This window comes from Falco biarmicus, chromosome 1 (genome assembly GCF_023638135.1).
Source record: "Falco biarmicus isolate bFalBia1 chromosome 1, bFalBia1.pri, whole genome shotgun sequence".
Lineage (NCBI taxonomy): Eukaryota > Metazoa > Chordata > Aves > Falconiformes > Falconidae > Falco > Falco biarmicus.
This window is the reverse complement of record NC_079288.1, coordinates 94670515-94689148: the sequence shown is the minus strand read 5'-3', so window position 1 is coordinate 94689148 and position 18634 is coordinate 94670515. Positions and strand designations below refer to the sequence as shown.

The 18634-nt window shown below is 42.3% G+C and overlaps 1 protein-coding gene across 2 annotated transcripts in view; it reads left to right on the top strand.

The window, feature by feature from the left end:
* PPARGC1A (PPARG coactivator 1 alpha) overlaps positions 1-18634 on the top strand; it is a 372908-nt gene that overhangs the window by 265426 nt on the left and 88848 nt on the right. The window lies entirely within an intron of this gene.

Genomic DNA, 18634 nt, shown 5'->3' with positions numbered 1-18634 from the left:
GATTTCTGTGCAACTCCTGTGCATCAAGATAAAAATATCTTTAGGTCTGCATTTCAACAGAAAAATCAGCTGTCTTTTAAAACATATTTTTAAATATCCACATATAAATGAAAGTATTACAGTAAAACATTACATCCTATAGAAAAATGTATTTTCTCCCCCCTTCTTTTTCTCTCTTTCTTACAAATGACTTTATCTGCTTCGGAGGGGAAAGCCTAACCAGCATGCTGGACTATCTGCTAATTACAGGGATTATGTTTGGACTGCTGCATTCAAGATGAACTAGAAATACAGATATATTTTCATGTGATAGAAATATATCAGTACTCTTAAAAATAGCTTTATAGAATTGAAACTTAATCACCTTAGTCTTTTGGTTCATTCTTAATAATGTATCTGAAATATTTGTTGAGATCCCTTTAACTTTAGTAGGCATTGGTTCAGACCCTAAATGAGGCAGCTTCAAGGATTTCTGCTTTTGTTGCATCACTATTTACATTATAATAATACTTACTAATCATAACAATAACAACAGTAGTTATAACAACTGTTAATCTAAGATACGCTTTAAAATACCACCCCTTGACATTAAAAAAATCAGTTTGATACATTTATTCCATCATAAGTAATTTTGATTAATTTTGAACACATTTCTAGTTGTATAAATCAGTTTTGTTTATTATTCACTGCAGATAAGAAAATGTATTTTCAAAGGTTTTCAGGTGTGAAAAAAGCAGCAATTCTTAAGAGAAACAAAAATGTTATCTAGCGTTTTCAATACCATTAGAAAGTATCAGCAAAAAATCCTAGCCTTGGATTTGTTTCCCATTTTGGATAATATATTACAAGTACTCCCTAATACATTTAGCGGTTGGAAATTGATTTATGCTGAACCATTGTGGTATTAACATTCTTGTTTTATAATTATGAGCAAAAGGAACATAACCTTTTCCTAATATATGGAAAAGAGAGATGTGATGTTTCAGGAAAAATCATATGTCACCATTTTTACTTTCTCTCTCATTAGCCATGCTCTCGGTTCTTCTGCTAACGCTGATGCACAGTGACACATAGTGAAAGTACCAAGACTGCAGCAAAACTCTGTGCTTCTCTCTCATTGTTGGGAATACAACGCATGGTCCTTTGGCACATTCCCTAGATACTGAAGTAGCCTACAAATCCTTGCAGGCTTCTGGGATCTTTATTAGTACAAAAATAACAAACCTCTTTGTACCCTCTGCTTTAAAACATTAACACAGCCAAATAAGGCCTGATTTTAAATTGCCTTGAGTAGCATTGGTGTCATGTCTGTCTTTGTTTTTCAGAATAATTTTCAACATGATAATTCTCACTATGAAAAATGCAGTATATTAAGATAAAGGGGGTTTACATTGCGTTATATCTGTGAAAGCTACAAAGTACATGCTATTGTTCTGCACTGGTTCTGATGCTGAGTAAACGTCAGATCAATTTTTTTTTTTTTCCTCTGTATCAGTGGTATCTCTTTACACTTTAAATTCCCATTAATGTAGTTAGAGGGGTTGACACTTAAATCCCCAAACAACCTACGCGCAGCTGTGCTCTTTATTTAAAGGGCAGCTCCTCTCCCTAGCTCTATCCAGCCTGCCTGGGCTGCCGAGGTCTGTGCAAGTGGAGCTGTGTAATGGAGCTGCTGTGTGGGATCAGGAAACAAAAGCTGCACAGGAAATAGTTTAGAGTTGTTACTCTGTCTTAAGGTGGGGAGAAAGAAAAAGAAGAAGAAGAAAAAAAAAAGAGGTTTGATGAGGTTTTTTATACTTCCAAGTCCTGAAAATCAGAGCATGGGTAAGGTTTTCCTCTTAATGGAAGAAGGGCTTTTTTTGCCTTTCCTTGGCAAAATACCACCTCCCCATCCCAAAATTATTGAAAACCATCAGGTACCAAACAATAAAGTGAGGGGCTTTTACAGAAGAATGTTTTTTGTCTGGAGAAAACGCGAGTTGAAGAGAGATTTCTGATCAATAAGTCTATTTCTTAAAAAAAGATTACTTTCTATCAATACATTTTTTAATAGGCTTTAAAAAAAATTCCACCCCGGTTCTCTAAGAGGTGCCCATCTCAGCATTGGAAAGCAGCTGCACTTCCCAAATGACGTTGAAAGAGATCTTTTCTTTATTTCACCTGGGTGCTGTATGAGGTCCTGGAAATGCCTACAGGTGCCTCACCCTCCATTCCCACCTCCCCTCTGCAGTTTGGGAGTCCCTGCAGAGGCAGACTGTGCCATGCATAAGGGCTCAAATCAGAAGAGCGTTTAATTCAAGTGTCTGAATAATCCTATTGAAGTAATTTAAAGTAATCATATGCTTAAAAGTTAAGTATGTGCTTACAAGCTTTGCTAGGCTGGGGCATGGCCTGCCCCCTCCCCCAGACACCACACAAAATCAGATCTGTGGCCAGGAGATCTACAGCATCAAGCAGTCTTCTGAACTTGAATTACATCAGCTAGTTTATACAGTAGCTACTGGTATTTCTGCTACATGAAATACCCTAAATATTGAAGAGAAGGTTCTCAAGAGGTTAAAAAATATAAAATACGAAAGACATAGTAAGTGAAAATTGCAAGTATGGCACAATTGCTAAAAAAGTAATTAAAGAAATTATTAACGCTAAAACCAAGTATGTTTTGTGTTATACAAGCATATGCCTGGGACTTGCCTATTAACAAAACTGCAACACACAGAAACAGTGAAAATCCCTGTACGTTACTAAACTGCTAGAGTGGAAAAATTAGACGTGGGTTTGGTTTGTTTGGTTGGTTTTTTTTGCTGTCCACATTCGGTAGAGTCAGTTTGTTCTAAAGACCATTTCATTTTTTTGTTACAGTGTCCTGTGTTCCTTGGTTTTGTTTTTGATCATGATTTTTGACTAGGTAAATGTCCTGAATACAGTTTGACAGAACGTACTATCACTTAGATAATAAACATCACATTTACAAGCTGATAAAATGGATTTGGATTTCCCCTGCTCTGCTGCAGTGTGGATGATGCTTCAGAAAATATAACATAAAGGGACTTTCTATTTTTTTTATAATTTTAGGTATTTAAGACCACTATCAAAACCTGGTTTTGAATGAATGTATAGGTGTTAGAAACATGCGTGATATTAAATCCTTCTCTCTCTTCCCTGTACTGCAAGAGAAATAGGCTGCGTTATACCACAATGAACTGTAGTTTGTATTTTTGAAATGCTATTATTTGACTGGTTAATTCAGTTTTGACTGTTGATTCAATTTCAAAATATAAGTGAGTTCTGTTTACCCAGTTTCTTACTGGGTGGATGTGATATGTGCTGAGTATATTTATGATTTAAAAGAATGATGATTCAGCAAACTTACTGCACAATAATCCTTACTTCATTGTTATATTGTAAGTGGTTAAAGCCAAGTGTACATGAATATATAATGTGTTCCTCCAGTTTTGTAGCATAGCGATACATTATACTGGTGAGCTACTGAGACATTTATTCTGAAGGAAATGCAGAAAGTGATTTAGAAATGCCAATAACAATAATGCAATTACAGTTGCAAAACATCTTAGTTGACCAAACAAATCTTTTCTAAATGCACCTAGAATATTTCTTTAGCACATTTAATTAAGTATATATTCAGCATATTTAGTTTAGGATCCAATTAAGCACCAAAAGCATGGAGGTATAAAATACGGCGCTTGCCTTCCAGGCATTCATTCCAGGGCTTAAATTCAGCAACAGTTGCATTTGGAGCTGTAATACTGCTGCAAAGATGGGAAAGACAATACAAGCACAAGAGGCCATATTGTAAACTGGCACTGGTATCTACAGTAATTATAGCAATCATTCAGATGTTCTAGCAGTCAATACAGCTGAACTTTAGACAGGTTGCTGCTCTTAATTTATTAATGCAATATATTTTCTTTATGTATTTCTCAAGTCAATCTCTTCCTTGTACGTATGTAATTAGTTGTGTTAGATTATCTTCAACTTTGTAGGAATGGATCTTAGTGCAGTATTTACAACCATCTTTGAGTCTCTGGTTTGTATATCAAGGTGTCAAGATGTCTCAGAGGCAAAGAGCAGAACACATGCAGTGAAAGTGACAGTGACATGAAGTTACATCGCTCCAAACAGTAAATCATGATGCTGAGGAAGCGGAAGACATTGACAATAAGGTCTAAACAGAAGGACTTTTTGACCTACAGCATAACACCAGATTAATGACTAGCTGATACTAACTGGCCCTATTTCCAATGGCCAATAAAAAGCTGCCATTGATGTTTGTCTGGCTCCTACCCTATGCAGTCTGGGTGCCGGGCAGGATGAGTCGTGGAGCAGCACTCAGCATGCCTGCCAGATGGCAGTGACTCTCACTGGGGTGGACCAGGGGCACCATCCAGCCTTCCTTCCAGCGAGGATCCCACACTCATGTGCTTTGCCAGCTACCAGGCAACGTTCATATGTTCCTACCAGTACTTTCTCAGGCGGTTTGCACATATGCCAGGAAATCACTTGTCTACTCCTATAAAGAAAAGTAGTGCTGCATGTGCCTGGCTGTATGTTTCTGTCTGGCTGCCCTTGCTCACGGTCCAGTAGAGCGGCTCCTCCAGCGTGGGGATATTCACAGCTTCACCTTCCCCTTGCATAGCTGTGGCTAGTAAAGCTATCAGTTTTCTCATGCTGTCCTTGATCTGGTGTAAAGCTTTATATCAGGGTTAGAGAAGCAAGGTGCCTTTGTGGCAGGTGGTGCCTGCAAAGTTAAGTCCTTTCTAGTACTGATGGGAGGGCTATCGCTTGAGTTCATGAGCGGGTGCAAACACCCGTGGTATAGCCAACAGCAGTTGCAGATCCTGCAGTGGTATGTTGTATGAGTACTGAAATTTGTGTGTGTTTTCAGGATAGGCATATGTTACATCTCTGAGATTTTTTTCACTGCTGACTGATGGTTCCTGTTACAGCGACATGTCCTTAAACTCTGGTGTATGCTTGATGTTTAGGTTAGGCAAACAATGGAAAAATGCTAAAAGGAAAAAAAACCTCTGAATGTCTCGAAAAGGATTGCTTGCCCTTCAAGAATTGATAGGCTGTCATTTAACCTTGTGGTACCTCTTCAAGCTGTCAATCAGATACTGAACATTTGAGACTTGTGAAGTATGATATGGAGTAACAAAATGGTATCTGCTCATTCAGAATAGTGAGTATTGGATTAATCTCCTGAAGTATGTCGATAACAGATGGAATAGAAGATCACATGGCACAGCTCTCATAGGCTAAGGTTAACCCCAGTGTCCTGGTCAGTGTCTCTTTTCTTGTTTAATGCCACTGCTAATTAACTGGCATTAGTGTTAGCAGCCGTATGTGGGGTGTTGCTGAAAGCCTGCTGACTGTTGGCATACCCAGATGGAATCGCTACCTGTACGCACAGCTTGGTTTGGTTTGGTTTAGTTTAATTTTGTGCTGGGGGCCCTTAGCAATGGGCTCTTATATTTACCCATTGCCTATGGGTCACTGCGTCTGCTTGCAAGTGGGGAGGTTCAGTTGCCTCATCAGAAAGTCAGTGAGCTGCTCTGCTTTTGGTCTTTGCGCCTGCTTCTCCGGCAGCAGCAGAACTGGTCAGATCAAGCCGGAAAAGATACAGCAGCTAACAGGGAGATACTGGCCTTCTCCTCAAGTTTGCCTTTACATTTTGCACATCGTGCAGGTATTTATCATGGCTTGAAAGAAGAACCGCAGCACAGAGCCCACCCTTTGTTATAAACAGGAGGATGGTATTTCACGGGAGCACAGCTGTGGTTTAAATTCCATAGGTTGCTTAGTAAAATTTTCCTCTGAAGTCACATTTAGGTTCAGGGTAAAATTATTTTTTCCATTGCAAAGTGAAAGAAAATCTTCCTGTATTTGTCTAAATATTTATATTTTCATATATTTATGTCTTTATTTTGAGTCAGTAAGTGCCAAGGACACTTACCATTCTATGTATCCAAGAATAACAGGATAGATTATGTCCCATTTATCTTCTACTTATGCTATTTCCATGGCATATTTAGTGATGTGACCCCATCAAAAATACATTTTTGTACAATTCAGGTCATCTGTGTGCACAAATGATAAATTCATTTTAGAATGGGTACCGAGAAGATCAGAGGAATGGAGAGCCTGTCTTGTGAGAGGAGACTTAAAGAGCTTGGCTTGGGTAGCCTAGCAAAACAAAGACAGAGAGAGGATCGGATGGCTTACCATAAATACTTCAGCGGGGTAAACACCAGGGAGGGGAAGGACTGTTCAAGCTACAAGACAGTGTTGCCACAATAATAAAGGATATAAACTATCCACGAGTAAAAGTAGACTGAAACTTAGAGGAAGAAGTTCATCAGACCATGAACAGGGTGAGGTTCTGGAAGAGCCTGCTGCTGAGGTTAGTGGGGGAGATCCCTTACAGAGGCTGGTGATTGCTTTCCAAGAGGATCTGCACCACATTGTAGCCTGTGACACCAGGGGCTTGGATTGGACGACTGAGAAGATGATTTTCATTCCCAGGTCCCTGTAGCCCTATTTGGTGCAAGGTTTGTCTTGTACAGATATGCTGGCAGCACTCCTTTCCCCCTCTTCCATCTAAGAGGGATGGATACCAGACTGTGACTTGCTTTTCTCTCTGAGCCACTGAGATTAGAATCAGGACTTAAAATAAGATGCAAGAGTAAGTAATGCTGTGATCTTTCAGAGGATGTTTTATTTTCATCTCTATTTCCTTCTTCACATGTCTGTGATACAGGGACATTTTCCTTCTTTGTACACCAATGTTATTTTTCTGTCAGCTTCCTGGCATGCAAAATTAGGAAAGAAATTGTCCTAGCATTAAACTGGAAGCCCAGGGACTGGGAAATACTTCTGCTCTCTCTGTGTAGCAGTACAAGGCTATTCTTCAACCTGAAGGGGCTATAGAAGGCAACACATTGTGTTGGCAATTGTTGCAGTGAACGCTGCATCGTCTGGCAAGAGGCTCAGCTTGATGTGGACAAAAAGTGAATTTCTCCTTTGTGCCTACATCCTTAGTTCCCTCATGATGAAAATAGAACCTGCTTTAATCTTCCCAGGGCTGACGGAAAGATATCTTGCAGACTGCAAGTCAGCAGTTGCCCACACAATTGTTTGGCAAAATCTATTTTTAAAAGTCCATAAATTCCCCAACTAGACAAATGGGGATCTAACAAAAAAATATCGTCACTAATGTACTATCCTTTTAAAGGAAGACAATACTCTCCCCTCTCCCCCTTTTCTCTTGTGAAGAGCCTCCTTATTTTAAAATGTGAATGCAGAGTGCCTCTGAAGAGTCAAGGCGGGCCGGCTGCTGCCCCTCCACTCTTGCTTCGGAAGTGCTTTGCGGCCCCTGCTGATGGCCAAGGGTCTGAGATGCTCCCTCCTGCTGGGAAGGGTGCGGGAACAGGGTGGCAGGCAATTGCCAGCGCTGAGGTCCCTGCAGCGACACCTCGGCAGATCACATGCAAGCGACCTTCTTGAGCGTGCGTCAGCAGGGCTGGAAATACAAACTAGGAAATCAGGTTAAGCCTCTTCTCGGCTGCCGTTCCCCTGCGCATACCCTTCTTTCCTGCTCACTGGAGTGCGCTATGTGGGAAGCTTTTGCTGACTGTGGAGTCCGCCTTGTAATTTTTTTCCACTTACTGAAGTTACAGACTCAGAATGAATTAAAATTGCCTGTCCCTACCACTGTTTAAAAAACTTGGAAGATGTAAGAACATACTGTGCACGAGTCACCTACACCAAGTACCCTTTTAAAATATAGCCCTGGGCTTTGATGTACAGGCTTGTATTATTTTTCCTATATTTTAAATCATTCACAAGTGGTTTTCAGGCTGACCTGCTGGTCTTTTGTGCAGAAAATTGTACAGATTACCTGAAGTGAATCTGTAGTGCAGAAGTTTATTTAACTGTCTAGCTTTATATGTAAGAATTTCATATATGAAAGGGTTATTTGTGCATGAATGAGCTTGCACTCCAAACAGAAATTGTTTATGTAAATACCCAAATCTTTTTCGGTGCGGAAGCCGCCTTTTTGAACTAGCATCTCCCACCCCCCAAATAAACCCTAAAACCAACAACCCAAAATAAGAAGTGATTATGATAGAATTATGGTTTTCAACACGTATTATTATATGTGCCTACATTTAGATTCCCAAAGGGACCAATTTACTAATATTAAATATTCTTGCAATAAATGGAATGTGGTAAAGAGAGCTGCATGTCTTTCCTTTTTTTTTTTCTTTCTTTTTTTTTAAAAAAAAAATCTTAAGAGTTGAATTTCAAATTATTAGTAGTAGCACTGGAGTTCCAAACGAGTGGAACTTTTTCCTAAACCTCATATTAATTAGGAATTATCATAAGGCAAAATATCTGCATTAATTTGCCAAAGGGAGAATAAAGACTGGTGTATTGCAGTACTCACAAACTTAGTCTGGTGGTGCTGCAATGCACAAAACTGCTAATAAATTGGGGAAAATTATGAATTTGACAACAGACAATTAATGCTAATCTTTCCCTTTGCAGGGGCACATTTTATGCTGGTGTTGTAAGAGCAGAATTATTAGCTCTTCTACTTCTCTTTCAGCCATACTGCATGCAGCATTCTGTAGTATGTTGTAGTAGTCTGTAAAAAGCTTCCTCAAAAAAATGCTTGTGGCTCACAAACAGCAAGAAGCTGAATTTGGGAATGATCCTGTAGACAGCAGACAGAGTAAGACTGCTTGGCAACTTCTACCATCCCCTTTGTAAACTCCTTGTCTTCAGCAATGAGAAGATGCTTTCAGAATAGGTTGCATTGTAATCTTGAGCAGCTCATTGTTCTGAGCCTGAAATTTGGATGGATGTGATTCATTTACTAAGGAAAAGATCTAAACACTTAGTGAAGCAAATGGCAGTTTTTTATAAAGCTAATTATTCAAATTTTTCTTCATATATAATTAAAATCATGTTAAACTATTGCAGAAAAAAAAGCACCCTATAATTTCTTGTGGTTATGATGGTGCCTGGTTAGCAAACTCTTGTTCTTCTGAATACCCAGTGCATGTAATAGAGCATGGGACACATTCAGAGCATTTGTGAAAGTCTCAATGCACGGCTGACACATATCATAAAAATAAATAGCTTAATGTGTCTGTATGCATTGTGAGTGAGGATTTCATTTGTTAAAGTCCCTATTGTTCCTATTTTTAATTTCTGAGCTGTTTCATATTGGAATAGACCTAGGCACATGGGACACTATAATAATATTTAGGCATTCAATATTTGCAACTTTGGTTTAATTTCTATTGCCAGTTCATTTCAGTTGGCAGAAGAAAAGATATGCATACATAAGTATCAGATTTTTTTACTTTTCCTTTCCCCTTCCCTTTCCCCTTCTCTTCCTTCCCTTTCCCTTCCCTTCCTTCCCCTTCCCCTTCCCCTTCCCCTTCCCCTTCCCCTTCCCCTTCCCCTTCCCCTTCCCCTTCCCCTTCCCCTTCCCCTTCCCCTTCCCCTTCCCCTTCCCCTTCCCCTTCCCCTTCCCCTTCCCTTCCTTCCCCTTCCCCTTCCCCTTCCCCTTCCCCTTTCCCCTTTCCTGTCTCTCTCTCCTTCCTTCCTCTGTCTCTCCATCTCCCCTTCTCTCTCTCTCCATCTCCCTATCACTCTCCCTCCTGCCCTCTCTCCGTCTCCTGCTTTCCCCCCATCCCTATCCCCCTTTCCCCACCATCTCCATCTCTCTTCACACCCCACACCCCCCAGCCCCTTTCTCCATTTTGACATGATTGAGGTACAAAGTATTTAGTAAACAAATACTATTTTTTTCTTTATGTATATGTAGTGCAATGTGCAAAAATACGTAACTCCATGTAAGTTAACACATTGGTGCTGAGTGACAAACCCCAGTGCTTTTTGATCTGTGAGACACGCATGGGATTACCTGAAGAGAGTAGCCACATTGTTAGGAGAGAGGTTAAGGAGCTGTTTTAGCATTATTGTCATGCTCTGTCTTGAAATTAATTTCAAAACTAATTACAGTGCTTGCTTCTACTATTCTTTTTCTTACTTGTAAACCTAGTTGCATCTCTTGTGTGTGTTTATAGGTATGTATAAATTTATATATGCCTTTTTTCTTCTCCTGTCCCATCAAACTCTTCTACCAAAAGCCAGGTCCCCCTACACTAGATGGAAGTGTCAATATGGCAAAGGATGGTACTTGTGTATTACTTTCGTCTCTGGTTTCAATAGCAGAAACAGTATCTATCCACATTTTTTTGTGTGCAGTTTCATGTCTGACATGAAATGAATCGAGTGTTGCTCTGCTCCCATCACCCAGTGGTCACTGGACCATCCAGTGGGCACAGCAAATCATGTTCCTGGTCTAGCCCAAATACTTCAGCTGGGCCCAGGGGATCTTGGCACGGCCTTTGAGAAGAGGAAATTGCCTGGAGCAGGCTGGAGAGAAGGAAAAAGTCTAGATAAGATTTTGGATTGATTAGTTTCTGGAGTGCTTGCAGGTTTCTGAGTAAATACAAGAAAATACACAAGTTCTTGTGTGCTTACATGTACACACAAATGTCCTATGCATGTGTAGGTAATTTCCACCCTGTTCAAGACATCGGACTATATCTGCTGGTCTCAGCTATCATCCTGTTGGATTCTGAAGTGTAAAGTCCGGTGGCAAGCTCCCTGTAGGCCCGTGACAGTTTCTACCGGGATGATGGGAGGCCGGAAGTGGTCCTTAGAAAGGAATCTGCTTGTAAGACCAAGTAGTCTTTTAGACCACAAACCTCTTGGAGGAATATTCTGGGCATGAGCTTTTCAGTGAGGGAATAGGAAAATTTTAAAGGTGTAAGAGGCAGACACAGCCCATTAGGTCTCCCTAGATGAGTAGCTCTCCTCACAGTACGCTGAAGTGACTGAGGGAGGAGAGTGGAGATTTCTGTAGCAAATCGGAGAGTTTCTCTGCCAGCAGCTAAATCCCATATGGGAGCATCAGCTGCACTTCCAGACAGGAGTGGAGTCCTGTGGCTGCTGGAGAGATAGTGTTAGTTCCAGCCTTGAGATTGCTGAAACTCCCCACAGGGCTTTCCAACCAAGAATAAATCTGTTATTCCCTGACACAAACTGCTGAAGCTGGGTCTTCCCCATCTGCACAGTGCCCCTTTTTCCCCTGAACAGAAATAAGGCATCTCTTGCCTTCCAGAACTCCTATGGTTCAAGCAGGAGCTGGTATTTTCCACTGGGTTAGGTTCTGTGAGCTTTGCATATTCTTTTTAATGTATTTTGCTCCGCAGAACTGCTCAGGAGATGGACATTCCTTCCACCTGGACTTTGCATACGTATGGTGGGGTAGGGTCCAGGACTGCTTGTTGAGTTTTCACCCGCAACGTTACTTTGCATTTGTTAGCACTCTAATTTGTGCTGCATCTTAAAAATCACTGCAGTGCTCGCTGTGAAGGTGCCCCATAGACGTTGATACTGCAATTTTTAAGGAGCAAAGATCATTACATTTTTAAATGTTCATTTAGGATTCTGATTTAAAGCCAGAAGAAAAACCTAAAAGAATTTAAGTTAAAGCAGGAATAGTACCATGCTAGAATAGCTGCAAATGGTAAATCATACACTTAGTTACGTTTGACTGAGAGAGTTTATTGCTCATGTGAGCAAAATGTCTAGCCCCAGGCACTGTGCGGGTAGTTACTGCACAAGCACACCACCTGCAGCCATGCCAGAATACCCTTTGGGTATACCCCTGACACCACAGTGTTCGCTGTCCTGAGTAGGAATCAGAGGTCATGCCAGGTTGCGTTGCGTTGCAGTGCAGTGGACTTGAATGAGGCCACCCACCTCATTTGCACTTGTGCCTTACAGTAATCGGTGCTTGAATGTCAGTGGGTGGTGATAAAAGGCTAATTTACTAACCCTCAGGGCTGTGCGCACCCCCTTTCTGCACGTGTGGTGGAGATCATAAAAGTCTGCAAGATTGCCCACTGTACTGAGGCCTCGATGTTACTTTTACATCTTTTTTTATTTTATTTAATCTTGTATGCTTCAGTTGAGCTACATTAATGGATTAGAATGCAGCATGATCTTAGGAGAATTCCACTACAATAGATAGATAGTTGGGTGGACGGACAGACAGATGCAACTTTAAAGCACAAGAGGATTTGCATATTTAGTTCTGCTTTACAGCCTCCTTTAGAGAGTGGGATTAATGATCTGCTAAATTATCACAGTTGAGAGTCTTCAGCATTAGTGTGAATGCGTATCCTGCTAGAGCTAGTTTTACAACTTTTCCAGAGACATTTACAAATCTTACTGGGGGCGAGGTGGGAAGGGGAGGGGGGTGTATCTGCTTGTTGATAAAGCAGCTGGTGACTAAAGGAGAAAGGAGAAGAATCAGAAAATCATCCCTTTTCTGGCAGGTCTAAGAGCCTTTCCATCACCCACTCCATGCATTTACAGTGAGAAAAGGAAGAGTGTTCTCCAAGGACTGTTTGCTTTTTGAGTACCCGAGATGCTATGTTAAGCAGTTACTGCAAGCTGGCTTAGAGGAATGTCTTCCAAAACCATTTCTGTGGAAAGGGGAAAAAACCTCATGAAGGCAAGGGAACTTAAGATGCCTAGCATACCTTTTGGTCCATGATTTTAAAGGTTTTAAAACTGTGTGCTTGAGCAAGGTGTGCTGCAGAGGGTCTGGGGTGAATGCCACTACTGAGTGAGCCAGCACCAGCTTCATAAACTTCCCTTTGATCTAGCCATTAAAGGGAAGAATATTACTTGGCATATTTCTTGGTTACACATATTGCATTCTTTGGTCCCATTAAATAATAATGAATAATAAATGGCATAGTTTGGAACAGAATTCTGCACAGCTCTGTCAGAGAAGAGGGCTAACATGCCTTCTGCCTCTCATGGAGGGAGATGTGAGTGCATCCCAGAGCCCTGCCTAGGGTTAGAGGTCCTAAAAAAGCAGGGAGCTGTTTTCAGCCGTTTCACTGTTGTGTAACACTGGTTTTGATGTGTGTCAGTAGAAGAGAAAAACACACTCAGGCTGCAGTTAGGTAGGAGAAAAGGGTGCTGACTCTTGAGATGACACCGGGTAGTCTCCCCACAGTATCTGGATATATCCTGGAGGCGATTCTTCACAAAAGCAGTGCAGGAACAGGGGCCACCTAATTTTAGGAAATAAATTTGAGCTCCTAGATTTATCCTTAATTTAGGGACTTAAGAACATACTTGTTTTCTGTTCCCTTTGCAGTGAAGAAAATTACACAGATATGTCCATAAAGTGATTCAGGTTTCAACTGAGCCAAAGAGGTGCCAGTTTATGTCCATTGACTGTAGGCAACTCAGCAAAGCTCTGTATGTAATTCTTAATGTGAGCGCCCCTTTCCTCTCCTCCTTTAATGTAATACCCAAGAGATTCGCAAGTGCCAGGGAAGGAATGTCTTTCTGTCGTGCAGCTTTTCTCTCTTTGCTGAGGGTGTCTTGCTGAGTGAGAGACTGATCATCATTCTTGGCAAGCCGGGGCCTGATCCAGTCACCCCTCTCTGTTGTCCTCAGGACAACGTCTGGGTGAGCAGCCTCTGCAGCTGGCCCGAGCTGACTGCTGGCAGAAGGGTTGCAAACACTTGTCCTTTTTCCCCTTACATTTTGAATTCCCTGGCTTCACTGAGCCTGTTCAACACCATCCTTTTTTGGCTTAATGGGGGGCTAATATGGGGATATGTTAGGTGCCCAGTGGCAGCTGAATGTTACAGAGGTTAATGTTAGCCAGACTCTTAGCAGCAAGATTCAAAATCCAGATCTCCTCCTCAGGGGGCAAAACCTGCTGTTTTAGGAGGTACAGATGAAGAGTGGTGCAGTTTGTGAGAACAGAGATAATTCAAGAAAAATAAAGCAAAATAAATTTTGTTGCTGTTTTTCAATTTTCTTTTAACTTCTCTCTAATGCTATGTTTCCCTTCCATGTTTTTCGCCTTTGTTTCACTTATTTTCCATTTAATTCCCTTCCTTTACACAGTAGTCCCTTTCGACATTTCCTTTTCCTCTCCTTGCCCTCTCCTACTCTGCACTAGCCTTGCACAGTTCTTCTCATTTCTTGGCAGTCCAGTTGTCCCTCTTGCCTTCTCTAGAGAGCTGCTGTGCACTGTGCGGCCAGGCTGGCAGCTGCCGGAGCTTTGCCTTACTGATGAGGCACACACTAGCGGAGCCCAAGAGCAGAGCTGTAGGACATGCACCGCTGGAGCCCTGGCCGGGTAACATGTATCATGTTACTTGTCAAGGATGTCTGTTACAGCTCTTCCTTCACCTCTTGTTTAAGCAGGGCATTTGTACCATTTCCCCGGTTTGCTCAGCACCAGCTCATAGCCTGCTGCTGGACTGGGCTTGGTGTAACTAATTATTTGTATTTATTTAGCATCCTGGAACGCCAAGGCATCATTGTGCTGGAAGCTTTACACTCACAAACAAAAAGAGAAAGCAGTGCTCGCCTGAAAAAGAAAACGGCAGACAACTATATGGGGAGATCCCATTAACTCCCCCTGAGCTGACCTGGCCTCTTAAGTGGTAGGTACAAGCTGTGGTTCATAGGGTACAGAGGAGGTTGTTCCCTGTCCCTGGGGTTGGCCATGGGCACCTTGTGAGTGGGTTCAGAATAGCCTAGGCATCTGTAGCTAGAGCTCTTCACTTCTCTTGCATTTTCATTGTTTTCAGCATCACCCTGTCCCTTTCTTATGTAGCTCAATTTCTCACACCAATTTTTCGGTTTCTAATACTTCTTTTCCTTCTTTTGACCACTGCAATTTGCCCCTTTCCTTTTTGCCCTCCCTGCCACAGAGCCTCCCAGCTCTGCTGCCTTTCCTCATGCCACCTGCTCCCCTCCATGTACCTCTCCTTGGCCCTTGCTCCCCCTCCTGCTCCCTAGCTAAGGTCTCTCCTCCTGCCTTGCCTCTCCTCTGCCTCTCTGCTCCTCTGTTTAGCCCAGGGAAGCTCACACCTCGCTGCAGCACCAAAAGCAGGGGAGAGCCAGGAAGCACTGATCAAAAATTAAGTCACCCCACGTGCCCCCTGCCAGAATTGCTTCCCTCAGCCTGGAGCCAGTTTATAAAAAATGGAGGGGGATGTCCAGAGGGTCCCTCCAGTAGCCAAACCTCCCCTCTGCAGAACACAGGCAGCTGGGTGCTTTACGGGGCAGGCTTTCCACCGCAGGTGCAGGGAAACAGCCTGCAACACCAGCGTACCTCGTGCTAGTGTAAAACTATCCAAGCCAAAGTTCAGGTGAAGGGCAGCCATGTAGCCAGAAAGTCATGTGGCTCTCATGTTGGTTAGTATGTCACTTTGAACAGCTCTTATCTGATATTATTATGACTAACCCAGTGCTGACAGCATGGAACAGATTACAGGAGCCATGTGATGATTATTTAAGGCATGGGTGAGTGTAACACGTGGCTAATGTTAACCCACTCTTTCCAGGGCAGCTCTGTCTCTTTGTGAGCGACACCCCCAGCCGGTGTCCTGCCCTGCCCTGCCTGGGAGCACTCTGTCACCGAGCTTACCTTGGGTGCCATACTTCAGACAAGACTATTTTTTAATCATTCCTCTGTTTTAATGTGGCCTTACAGTTCGGAGCAGTTCTGCAGGCTGTGATTGATTTTTTTTTTTATTTTGCTTGGGTTTTTTTCTCCTTTTTTTTTTTTTTTTTTTTTTTTAATGAAGGGTCAGTTGTGACAGGTGCCTGTATTTCGTATTTCTTGTGGCAGCGCGTGGTAATAAAATTCAGAAGCCTTTTTGTTTTGTTATGGTTGGTCTTTAAAGTTACTGAGAATGGTGCTGAAGTCATAGCTGGCAAAATAGACCTCACTGTTCAACATAAATGTCAGCAGCACCAAGGCTATACTTCCCAAGAGGTAACAATTCACACGCTGGTGGGGAAGGCGAGGCGAGCACACATACTGTACCCTTTAAACAGGCTGACACCTGCATGGGGCATTTCAAAAACAATGCCAGAAATGTGGTGTTATATAAAGCGTGACAGTGGCCCTGACTGTTAAACGACTTTGACAGATGTGTTAAATGCTATGTGTGAGGACGGGGGGCGAAAAAGCTTGGGCTGCTGGTGAAGTGCGGCGTACCAGCCCCAGGGCTGCGGCCTTGGGCAGGCTGAGAGGGCCAGGGCCACCATGTCTCTTCCTCACACGGTATCAAAGGTGTGAAGAATTTAAATTTCACACCAGGAAACTCTGCTCACATGAGCAGCCTTAACTTGTGCGGTATCCCGGAGGGCAACGCTACACCAGCGACCTCCGGAGCAAAAAGTGAGAGGCTGGCGGGATGAGGGCGGTGGCGCGGCTCCTCACGGCCCGCCCGCCGGCTGGGCGGGAAGCGCTCGCTGCCCCGCCAGGGCCTGCCTGCGCACCCCCGTGCCGCCCCGCGGCCGCGCATGAGGGCAGGGAGCAGGGCGGCAGAGCCCTTAGGCGTCGCGATGGGTTTCCCTGTGCCCAAAGGGAAGATGAGGGAGTATGAAATCAGCTTGTCGGGGCTGTGAAAGTCTTTCCCAGGGCTGTGAAGCCAGACGGGGTTTGGCTGCTGGCTTGGCCAGGAACTGGGAGGAAGCCCAACAGAGAAGTGTTGTGCGAAGGAGAAATCGTGCCCCTCCCCAGCCTTACATGCGCGACCATATTTCTGTTCCTCTTATGTCTGAAAAACCTCAGCCTCAGGGAAAAAAGATGAAAGGCTGAGAAAGTCTGGAGCAGGAACATGTGTTTGGTACCAATCCTTCCCTACTTTTTAAATTCTGGGCCAAACCGAACTGCAATCACAAGGATTAAGGACTACAAAACATGGCTGAGACTAATTACAAGAGAGACTCGAAAGCCCCAAAAGCTTTTGGAAGAGGGCTCAAAAATCCCTCACATGGGCTCCTGAGCACTCTTTGTCTAAATTAAAAAAAAAAAAAAAAAAAAAAAAAAAAAAAAAAAGGGGGGGGGGGGCTTGGTTCTACAAGTGAGTGTGTTGGCACGTGGAATTTGTATTGTTTCGGGGCAGGGGCTGCAAAAATGTCAGTGCTGGTGTTGGTGTGAGGCTGTGCTTCCTACTCCAGTAAAACTTTTAAAAGGTAGAGCCACCGGGGCAGGAAACAAGATAAAAACTCAAGTGTGCAATAGTAGTAATAGTTGTAGTAACATTGGTAGTACTAATCTAATTCCCTGTGGGTTTTGTTCAGTACTTGAGCCCAGGTCTCAAGGTGCTCAGGCATGCTGGTCAGTTCACCCTGCCTATGTGTATCATAGATGGTCCGTAAAACATGTAAAGTCATGTAAAACATGACTGATAAATTGATAATGCACAGATTTGTGATGAGCTCAGATCATTAATATTTTGCATTGCTTGGAGATCCTTTATTATTAGAAAGTACACGGAAGGCTAAGCCATTACTTTCTTCTTTTCTTGAGCTGAATTACTTATGTTTGGAAAAACCTATTTTCTGAGAGGCTTTGTGAAATGTTTGTCCTAATACTCATTTATCGTGAGTGGCACTGATGGGTGCTGGTGTGAAGCAGATGTATCTGTGTAATAGTTTACTTTGATGGCTCCTTTAAGAGCCTTCATAATCTTTATATTTCACCATTGGGTTTGGAATTTTATGCTCTTTTAACAGGTGTATTACCTTGATCAGATGTTTTCATTTTAAACTATTGACTTACGAGCACATGGCCTGCAGGGATTGATGTGCAGCAAATAGATTCCTTTTAAAAGATTTATTCTTATATTCTTTTTTTTTATTTAGTGTGGGAGTTCGCTAGAAAACATAAATGATTGATAATGACAGTTCATGAGTAAAAATGGAAGTGTCCTGCAATTAAAACCTTTGTTTCCCTTAGTTTAAAAGCACATCTGTAGCAAGAAATCATTAAGGATGGGAATAAATGTAGAAAAATCCAGTCTAACCTCAGAGTTTAGTTTTCTGGGTTAACATTTAACAAAACCATTTTTTTAACATTTCTTCTCCTCTCACAGCCACTATTGTTTTTGCACTCTTTTTATTGTTCAAAGAGTTCCAACTATTTGAAAAGGATGCGTACAAAGATTACCTTAAAATGACTCATTATAAAAGCTCCCTACCTGATGAATTTGTCCTATTGGAACAAACATCCGTTTTAACAGAATCCACTAAAAAAGCTCAATCTTTTCAGCCTGTGAGATGGAATGCAGCACCAGAGTCCTGCCATTGAAAATAGCTTGTGTAATCAGTAGAATATAAATGGCAACAGCATCTCATACTCCCTTTTATGATGGTGGAAAGAGAAGGAATTCACTGGGCAGCCATATGACCAGGTCCTGCATGACTGAGAAGCTCACATTTTTGCATTGTGCTGTGGCACAAGATCTCATGTGTCCAAGAGGAGGTAGATTGTTCCCATGCCTTGTGACCAGAATCTGAGTCTGGAGGAAGAAGCAGAATAAAGGGCTGTTATTTTAGCAAAGGCATTAGAAATCTGTGTGACTTCTGGAAGCATTGATTAACAAAATATTTTCTCATAATGGCTAGCATCCTTCTGAAAAAAAGAGTTGGGAAGCTGCTTGAAATAAAAAACTGCATATGTGTC